Below are 10678 nucleotides of genomic sequence, written 5' to 3'. Positions count from 1 at the left end.
GTAACTAATGAGGAGGTACTGAGTAGGATTGGAGACTCAAGACAGTTGTGGCACAATTTGACCAAAAGAGGGTACCGGTTGATAGGACACATTCTGAGACATCAAGAGATCACCAGTTTAGTATTGTAGGGAAGTGTGGGGGGTAAAAATGGAAGATGGAGACCAAGAGATGAATACAGTAAGCAGATACTGAAGGATATAGTTTCCAGTAGCTACTCGGAGGTGGTGAGGCTTGCACAGGTTAGAATAGGATGGAGAGCTACATAAAAACAGTCTGCGGACTGAAGACCACAGCAACAACAACAACAACAACGTCTCCTTGGAGGCGCTGGCAGTGAAGCAGTAGTCTAGTCGTAGAGCAGCGAGGAGTCGTCAGCGGGAGCTCTACATGTACAGTATTTAGTTCAGTCGGTTTCTTAAGTGATTGTGTGCTGAGTAGTTATACTTACTTTTTGCTAAGTGCGTGCATATTTTGGGCACTCTGTGGTCACCTGGACTGAATGAGAAGAGGAGTGCTTTAGTCCTATGCGCAAGAAGCAACCAGCAGCAGTGGCAGTAGTACGCGAATTGCGTAGAGCACCTAGTTTAGTCGTTTTATCACGTTCTTCCACTTGAAAGTAATCAGTAGCTGTTTATGTATTGTTTGCATTAATTAGTAGATTGCATTTCCCCAATTACTTGTGTATCTTCCGAGTGTTAGTGTAGCACTATTTCTGGAGTGGAGATTCATGCTGTTAAAGAGCCAACCTAGATTTCAGTTCACGGCCATTGCAAATACTAATTAATGTCGCCACTCTTGATGAGTGGGTGATATGGAGGAGCAGCATAACAGAACTTCTTAGATTGTAGCTAGAGACTGCTCGGACTGGCAAATTTATATACGGGCTTAGGGGGATACAGGACCCTCCACTGCCCGAAAACACTTGCGAACTGGATTGGTGGCAGTCGGCGAGCTGTACTCTGTACCACTATCACCACTTCGGATCCCCGATGTCTAAGCACCTTCAGATATGTCTGACTTGACTAGTTTACTCTCATCTGGCTGTGAATCGCGAACAGTGGTAGGTCCTGAGTCTCTCGACGAAAAGTAAAAGTGGATACTAGGCCGCGCGGTTGTCTCCTTACGCACTTAAAGACTGCCACTCGTTTTGAAATTGAACCATTGTGTTCGTATTAGATTATTAACCTAGTTTCTGCCCTGAAATGTACTACCAGTCACTGAACGCGTCTCACTAATAATGCAGCCTGACTACCAAGTTCAGAGACGGCAAAGGTTTTGCAAAGCGCAACAAAAGTAGGAGTGGTTAGTGGGAACTAAGGCAGCTGAGATTTAAATTAGGACATTGACTGGAAACATCGTACTGCATTGCCTTAAAGTGTAATAAATTGTATCTTATAGATTCATTGTCTGAAAGACGGATGTCTTTGTCATTAGTGACACACTGCCAAATTACCTGACATACTGTCACCTCGTGTGGTGGAAGAACTAAGTTTTGATAACGCTTCTCTGCCGTCGTGTATCTCAAAGTACTGTATTTATGTAGAATCACCTTAAGTGCTGTAATGTTTCCACAAAAGACAACTGCAAGTACTGCTTCTTTATGTATTGTAACACCTGAGCAACTTGTTATAATAAGTGAATGTTGTTGTTGTTGTGGTCTTCAGTCCTGAGACTGGTTTGATGCAGCTTTCCATGCTACTCTATCCTGTACAAGCTTTTTCATCTCCCAGTACCTACTGCAACCTACATCCTTCTGAATCTGCTTAGTGTATTCATCTCTTGGTCTCCCTCTACGATTTTTACCCTTCACGCTGCCCTCCAATACTAAATTGGTGATCCCTTGATGCCTCAGAACATGTCCTACCAACCGGTCCCTTCTTCTGGTCAAGTGGTGCCACAAAATCCTTTTCTCCCCAATTCTATTCAACACCTCCTCATTAGTTATGTGATCTACCCATCTAATCTTCAGCATTCTTCAGTAGCACCACATTTCGAAAGCTTCTATTCTCTTCTTGTCCAAACTATTTATCGTCCATGTTTCACTTCCATACATGGCTACGCTCCATACAAATACTTTCAGAAATGACTTCCTGACACTTAAATCAATACTGGATGTTATCAAATTTCTCATCTTCAGAAACGCTTTCCTTGCCATTGCCAGCCTACATTTTATATCCTCTCTACTTCGACCATCATCAGTTATTTTGCTCCCCAAATAGCAAAACTCCTTTACTACTTTAAGTGCCTCATTTCCTAATCTAATTCCCTCAGCATCACCCGACTTAATTAGACTACATTCCATTATCCTTGTTTTGCTTTTGTTGGTGTTCATCTTATATCCTCCTTTCAAGACACTGTCCATTCCATTCAACTGCTCTTCCAAGTCCTTTGCTGTCTCTGACAGAATTACAATGTCATCGGCGAACCTCAAAGTTTTTATTTCTTCTCCATGAATTTTAATACCTACTCCGAATTTTTCTTTTGTTTCCTTTACTGCTCGCTCAATATACAGATTGAACGACATCGGGGAGAGGCTACAACCCCTGTCTTACTCCCTTCCCAAACACTGCTTCCCTTTCATGTCCCTCGACTCTTATAACTGCCATCTGGTTTCTGTACAAATTGTAAATAGCCTTTCGCTCCCTCTATTTTACCCCTGCCACCTTTAGAATTTGAAAGAGAGTATTCCAGTCAACATTGTCAAAAGCTTTCTCTAAGTTACAAATGCTAGAAACGTAGGTTTGCCTTTCCTTAATCTTTCTTCTAAGATAAGTCGTAAGGTCAGTATTGCCTCACGTGCTCCAGTGTTTCTACGGAATTCAAACTGATCTTCCCCGAGGTTGGCTTCTACTAGTTTTTCCATTCGTCTGTAAAGAATTCCTGTTAGTATTTTGCAGCTGTGACTTATTAAACTGATACTTCGGTAATTTTCACATCTGTCAACACCTGCTTTCTTTGGGATTGGAATTATTATATTCTTCTTTACGTCTGAGGGTATTTCGCCTGTTTCATGCATCTTGCTCACCAGATGGTAGAGTTTTGTCAGGACTGGCTCTCCCAAGGCCGTCAGTATTTCCAATGGAATATTAACTGCACCGGGGGCCTTGTTTCGACTCAGGTCTTTCAGTGCTCTGTCAAACTCTTCACGCAGTATCATATCTCCCATTTCATCTTCATCTACATCCTCTTCCATTTCCATAATATTGTCCTCAAGTACATCACCCTTGTACAAACCCTCTATATACTCCTTCCACCTTTCTGCTTTCCCTTCTTTGCTTAGAACTGGGTTCCCATCTGAGCTCTTGATATTCATACAAGTGGTTCTCTTTTCTCCAAAGGTCTCTTTAATTTTCCTGTAGGCAGTATCTATCTTACCCCTAGTGAGACAAGCCTCTACATCCTTATATTTGTCCTCTAGCCATCCCTGCTTAGCCATTTTGCTCTTCCTGTCGATCTCATTTTTGAGACGTTTGTATTCCTTTTTTGCCTGCTTCATTTACTGCATTTTTATATTTTCTCCTTTCATCAATTAAATTCAATATTTCTTCTGTTACCCAAGGATTTCTACTAGCCCTCGTCTTTTTACCTACTTGATCCTCTGCTGCCTTCACTACTTCATCCCTCAAAGCTACCCATTCCTCTTCTACTGTATTTTTCCCCCATTCCTGTCAATTGCTCCCTTATGCTCTCCCTGAATCTCTGTACAACCTCTGGTTCTTTTAGTTTATCCAGGTCCCATCTCCTTAAATTCCCACCTTTTTGCAGTTTCTTCAGTTTTAATCTACCAATAGATTGTGGTCAGAGTCCACATCTGCCCCTGGAAATGTCTTAGAATTTAAAACCTGGTTCCTAAATCTCTGTCTTACAATTATATAATCTATCTGATACCTTTTAGTATCTCCAGGGTTCTTCCATGTATACAACCTTCTTTCATGATTCTTAAATCAAGTGTTAGTTATGATTATGTTGTGCTCTGTGCAAAATTCTACCAGGCGGCTTCCTCTTTCATTTCTTAGCCCCAATCCATATTCACCTACTATGTATCCTTCTCTCCCTTTTCCTACACTCGAATTCCAGTCACCCATGACTATTAAATTTTCGTCTCCCTTCACAATCTGAATAATTTCTTTTATTTCATCATACATTTCTTCAATTTCTTCGTCATCTGCAGAGCTAGTTGGCATATAAACTTGTACTACTGTAGTAGGTGTGGGGTTCGTATCTATCTTGGCCACAATAATGCGTTGACTATGCTGTTTGTAGTAGCTTACCCGCATTCCTATTTTCCTATTCATTATTAAACCTACTCCTGCATTACCCCTATTTGATTTTGTGTTTATAACCCTGTAGTCACCTGACCAGAAGTCTTGTTCCTCCTGCCACCGAACTTCACTAATTCCCACTATATCTAACTTTAACCTATCCATTTCCCTTTTTAAATTTTCTAACCTACCTGCCCGATTAAGGGATCTGATATTCCACGCTCCGATCCGTAGAACGCCAGTTTTCTTTCTCCTGATAACGACATCCTCTTGAGTAGTCCCCGCCCAGAGATCCGAATGGGGGACTATTCTACCTCCGGAATATTTTACCCAAGAGGACGCCATCATCATGTAATCATACAGTAAAGCTGCATGCCCTCGGGAAAAATTACGGCTGTAGTTTCCCCTTGCTTTCAGCCGTTCGCAGTACCAGCACAGCAAGGCCGTTTTGGTTATTGTTACAAGGCCAGATCAGTCAATCATCCAGACTGTTGCCCCTGCAACTACTGAAAAGGCTGCTGCCCCTCTTCAGGAACCACACGTTTGTCTGGCCTCTCAACAGATACCCCTCCGTTGTGGTTGCACCTACGGTACGGCCATCTGTATCGCCGAGGCACGCAAGCCTCCCCACCAGCGGCAGGGTCCATGGTTCATGGGGGTGGAATAAGTGAATAACGCGCGTTTTTTGAAACCAGTCTTAAATATTCACTTATACGAGGGGCGTCCAATAAGTAATGCACCACAATCTTTTTCTCGCCCGATTTCGGTTGAAAAATGTGGAATTTGGTGTGGGACATCGTGGAATACTCCCCTTTCAACCCGTATAGTGTCATGAAGTCTCGATAGGTGACGGCGCTGTACGTAGCCTTCAAAATAGCGTCTGTAACGGAGTTGCGTTCCAAGCAGAGAGCTGTCATTGAGTTTCTTTTGGCGGAAAACCAGAGCGCCGCAGATACTGACAAGCGCTTCCAGAATGTCTGAGGAGACATGGCAGTGAACAAAAGCGCGGGAAGTCGTTGGGCGAGGCGTCTGTCATCGTCGCTACAAGATTGCACAAAACTGTCCGTTTTCCCGCGCTTCGGCTGGCCCTCAGGAATTCGAAGACACGACTTCATCGTGTTCGTCGTAAAAAAAAAAACTTCTCCTCCTCCATGACAACGCAAGGCCTCATAAAAGTGTGTGCAAGTGTGCACCCCCTAGAGGAGCTCACAAAACTTCATTGGACTGTTGTTCGTCATCCACCCTAGACACCTGCTTTCGACTTCCGTTTGTTCGGCCCGATGAAGGATGCACTCGGTGCGAAGCAGTATAAGGGTGATGTGGATGCTACTGTTCCAGCAGGACTATGGCTCCGACGTCGACAGTAGAGTTGTACCATGAGGGCCTACTCCCAATAAGGCGGCGTAAGGGCATCGCATTGAACGGAGATTATGCTGAAAAATAGGTTTTGTAACCAAAAGAGAGGGGAACAATATCGTGTATTGGAGTTCTTAATAAAACCACGCTGGTTTCAAAACAAATTTGTTGCATTACTTGCCGAACAGAGATATGGAACTCAAGGTGGAATTCGTGAACGAAGGAAGCGGTGCAAGATAATAAATTTGTGAAGACATACATGAGATTACTCGTCATGTATAAATACAAGTGTCAAGCGAAACCGTTTGTTATTGTCGCCAGGCATTATAACACAGGACCATTCATAATAAAATTACAAGCTTCCGAAACTCGATCTTTTGGGTAGAGTATCTGCTTGTAAACCACTTGAATTTACGGACGGCTGACTCAGAAACGGATACCTATCAAGACTTGTTCCGAAGAACAAGACGTTTCCCACGCCAAGTTCTAACGCAAAATGCAATGTGAAAAGGGAACAATTCTAAACACCCCCAAAACACATACGATTTCCAGTCGCGGAAGTAAGGCCCAATTGCTTCGCGTTCGATGCAATCTCACCACAGTGCTGAAAGCTGTCGGTCGAATGCGGCCCTCTCGAAAGCACAGGACAAGTTCTAAGTCTCGTTCACTCGATGTGCTGCCAGGAAGAAGGTTGTTTTGTGCCTAAAGTGCACGAGACGTCCCTAACTCAAATTTTTGTAGCCAACTCTCTGATTGTGCGGCACTGTCGAAAGATTCCGCATATCCATAAGAGACACCTGCCGATTTCTTTGCAACGACGCGCGTCTCCAGCGACATTGCTCGCTAGGGTCAGGTGGTCTTTCAGTTGATAGGTACCTTACACATGACGCGCGAGTACAGGTTCAAGAATGACGAAAACGACTTGAAATCTTATCCATAGTGAGGGTACGTACAGCTGAGCCATCACGGGGTGCTTCATCTGTTGCACTGGATCCGATCTTCCTGACAGGTCTCGACAAACGCAAAAGGTTGGCTTGCTGGTCAATATTGTGTAAGTGATGAATCTCCATAGGTAAGTAGCAGAAGGTTCGGGAAAGTGAAACTAACTCGTTAATTATTTTTTTAATAAACACTGAACAACAGAATTTTCCCTGACAAAGACAACTCAAACTTAACCTATTCATTTATTACCCACAATATACAAGCCCAATGTAATTTGACTGCTATAAACTGACAACATGACTTCCAATAATTAACACAAAAGAATGACCCTGAATTGCAAGAAATGCTAACAATAATACAAATCCAAACAATATGAAATTAAAGAAATATGAAACTACCTCCAACTCTTTTAATTGCCTAAACTCATTTCAGTCACGAATCCCGGTAGTGGAAAGCCCTATTCCTTTTTTATAAGTCACTTGCCTGACTGAAAATCTTCATAACACGAACTACACCAATTACAGCAAGTAGTAACAACAGCCAGCAAAATAAAGGGATTCTAAGTGCTAAAGACTCTAACTACTAGGAGGGATGTGGTTAGAAAAAGGAACATTTTGTTGTACATCAATGTATTTAGAAAATTTAACCTTATTCATGTGACATCCAGTTCAAAAAATTATATAGTTGTCAATAATTCCACTGCCCAAATATTATCAACCATACACCCTTCCTCGTGCATTTCGTTACGTCTCACTTTACAATGCATGTCCTACCAACACAGAGTCTCGAATAAGAAAAACAATGTGCATAAACTTCTCTGTCCACTCGCTAACTGCTAGTCCGTCGAACCACAGAATCTCTTGCCGACGGCGCAGAGCACTGTCAGCGATATTAACTCAGTCTATAGCGCTGCCAACGTACAAACAGGTTACTCACAATAGAGAGGTAGTGAACATTCGCTGTGACTGTCCGGGGCCTCTTTCCAGATGTGCTGTCGACTATTGAGAGTACTGGGAGCAGGAGGCTGGGAGCAGGAGGCTGGGAGCGGGTGTCAGCACTGCTGAAGACAACCATCCACGGGCGCGAGATGGAAGCAGAGACATTGTCTTGCAGCATCACTGCCAGAACCGATGCCAGTCCTCTGGTTTGTATCCGAGTGAAGGCCTTAAACTGCCTCTCAGACTCTTCTGCGGGGATTTTGGAAGCGCATTTCAAGACCTCCACTAACGAGTGAAGAGTTGTAGGGCTCCTGTATAGGAAGGAGAAAAATTGTGTCATGAAATTTTAACCCTGGATCGCTGATGCGAATAGAAACCAAAATTACTGGTGTTGTGTAGGTCGACAACGCACAGTTTTTAAACTACGGAGACCTGGCGCCACGCGCTCCGATTGGCCGCGGGAATGCGCTGTTGCCGGATGCTCTGGACAACGAGTGACCGCGAGTGCTTTGCCTGCCGGCACGCTCGGTGGTAGCGCGCCAGCCTTCCACTCTGGGGGCCTGGGGTTGGTTCCCGCTGGCATCAGCTATCCAGGGTTAAAATTTCGTGACACAATTTTTTTCCACATTGTATAATACGCCAGTCTTATACTACACGCAGGTAGCGGCTGCTGAGTGTAGCAGAGTGTAGCAGAGCACGCATGGGATGGGCTTGTATCCTCAGACTCGTAAAATTAAGTAATGATTTCATGGAAGAGAGAATATCAGCTCACTAATTACACATGACACCCTTCGTCACTGCCGTTCTTACAGGCAGGAATGTCCATGGAAAGGTTACAGAACTAGTCTTGCCTATAAACGGTCATAATACCAACATTTATCAAAAAACAGATAGCTGTCTGAAACCAGATGTGAATAACAATGATATTTTAAATTACAATTGGAATGCGTGTCTCCAATACAGACTGAACGCCGACAGTACAGGCGATTTGGAGATGCAAACAACACAGTACCTGTTGAGAATAGTTCCGAATGTGAAATAAATGAGAGATGAGAACGTCAAAAGTGAATCAGACAGTCGGGTGCTGTCGTAGACTCCATCCCTCAGTAGCCGCAGTGGCGAAAAATTTCAAGAAAAGAGTTGTTGAAGATCTTGCGTGCAATTTCTAACTTGTTACGGTATTAGCGGGAGATTTCAGAAGCAATACAACGAGGGACATAACTGTTTAGGACACGTGGTAGAAACAAGGAGTTGTCTGACATTGTTTGTATGCCCCATCCGAATATTAGTTTGTACAGTTTGCTATTTTGCAAGTTTACTACTTTAGCTAGAAGTTTTGTCAAAAAGTTGGCAGGAACCCCAGAGTGCGAGGTCGTCGCCCTGTCTATAACATGGAAGAAGAAATGAAACACAGGCTCACCACTACTCTCGTTTAACTCTGACCCCGCCCTCTTTGAAGCAAATAATCGAAGAGGACAGTCTGTTATTAGCGTGATTAGAAACGCAAGCTGCTATAAGTCATGACTTTGATACTTACCCTACGGTATCGAAATAAAGAGGCAAGTAATTAATGTAACTCTCGTTTTACTCTTAGCCACCATGCGTGCAATGTCAACCGGAAACTTTTCAAAGCTTACAAAGGCCTTAAAATTTACTTGCGCAGCCATTATACTCCAGTAATGCGTCTCGACTACACGGTGACGATATGTCCTTCTCAGACTCTCTTCATGCATTGAGTCTGATTAGGAACTGACTTGAAATCTACAGCTTTTGGGGGCATATTTACAGGATGTGTGGATACATGGAGGAGAAAGAAATTTGAAAGGCAACTTTGATGAAGAATGTGAATTTATTACTACGATTGACGATCTGCACGGTGTGCAAGACCTATTTTATATTAACAATAAAATCTATATATTCCTTTATTTGAAGAAGTCGGGCTTGGCTGAAATTGCAAGGGAAAACTAGTGCAAATAATCTCAGAGGTAGTGACGTGAAGGTTGGGAATCCTCACAGAAAGGAAGAATAATCCTGCATTAATAGACAGACGCAGCGTAGGAGGGAAAGTAATAAATCTTCCTCCCCCACTATTTAGCCACACCAGTGCAACAGGTCGTGCTTCAAAGGGTCTTAAGTCGAAGTCAAAGCTTTCCCGCCAAATTAGGTAATTTCCGTGATATTTGTAAATTGTTACATACATCAGGATCCATTCGGCATGGAGGTACTTGTCTTAACCATTAATATGCAACATACAGGTTATATCTTTACTTTGTGAACGTATGGCAGTTGAACTATTTAAAAGCCCTACACCAGTAACAAAGAAACAAAATCCAAATTTTGCTATAGAAACATGCAATTAAGTTCAAAATGTGATTTGGTAGTGGTTCATTCCAATTACAACATATTTTCGTTGTAGTACGGATCTTCTAGTCCTGCCTCTTGATTTAGTTTCCTAAACATTTTCCTTCTAAGATGTTTTTTGTGAAGTTGTTAAGTCGAATTAGGTGTTCAATTAACTTGCTTATTTTTCTTATTGTCTTATTAAATGTCCTTTTCTCTTTGATTTCCTTTAATATTTTTCTTCGTATTTTTTCAATGCAGAAGGTTTTAGTGGCTCTCATCCACGTCCACATTGCTTCTAATTATTTTCTTTCTTTGTTTCCCGACAGTCCAGCCTTCACAACCATCGCTTAAAACGCTCCTATTAAATGTCTTGGTAACTTCTTTTTACTTTAAGTGTTAGGTAACTGTTTGTTAATAGATTAATCCTATTCCTGAAGTCAGTTCTTCATTTAATATTTGTTATACGTCTATTGTTATCTATTATTTTATTTCTCTAGTAGCAAAATTCATTTATTTGCATTAGTGTTGTATTTCCTATTTCAGTGTTTGCCCTTACTTGCCAGTTCGGTTTATCAGTCACCTTTGTTTTATTCTTTTTAGGTTTACTTTAAGTTTTTAGTTGTCAAAGGCATCAGACAAAATTTTTAATGTACTGTTTGTCTCCTTCCCAGAATCTACTAATATTACTTTATTATCAGCAGATCGAATACAATGTATTTCTTTACCATAAATTTTGATTCCTTAAATGCTTCTTCTCATTGTTTATATTGGGTTTTCTATAAATAAAAAAATAAATGTGGAGCGAGAGAAGAAACTTGTTCGACATCTCTCTAATT

Source organism: Schistocerca americana, chromosome 8 (assembly GCF_021461395.2).
Source record: "Schistocerca americana isolate TAMUIC-IGC-003095 chromosome 8, iqSchAmer2.1, whole genome shotgun sequence".
NCBI classification, from domain to species: Eukaryota; Metazoa; Arthropoda; class Insecta; order Orthoptera; family Acrididae; genus Schistocerca; species Schistocerca americana.
This window is presented reverse-complemented; position numbering follows the sequence as displayed.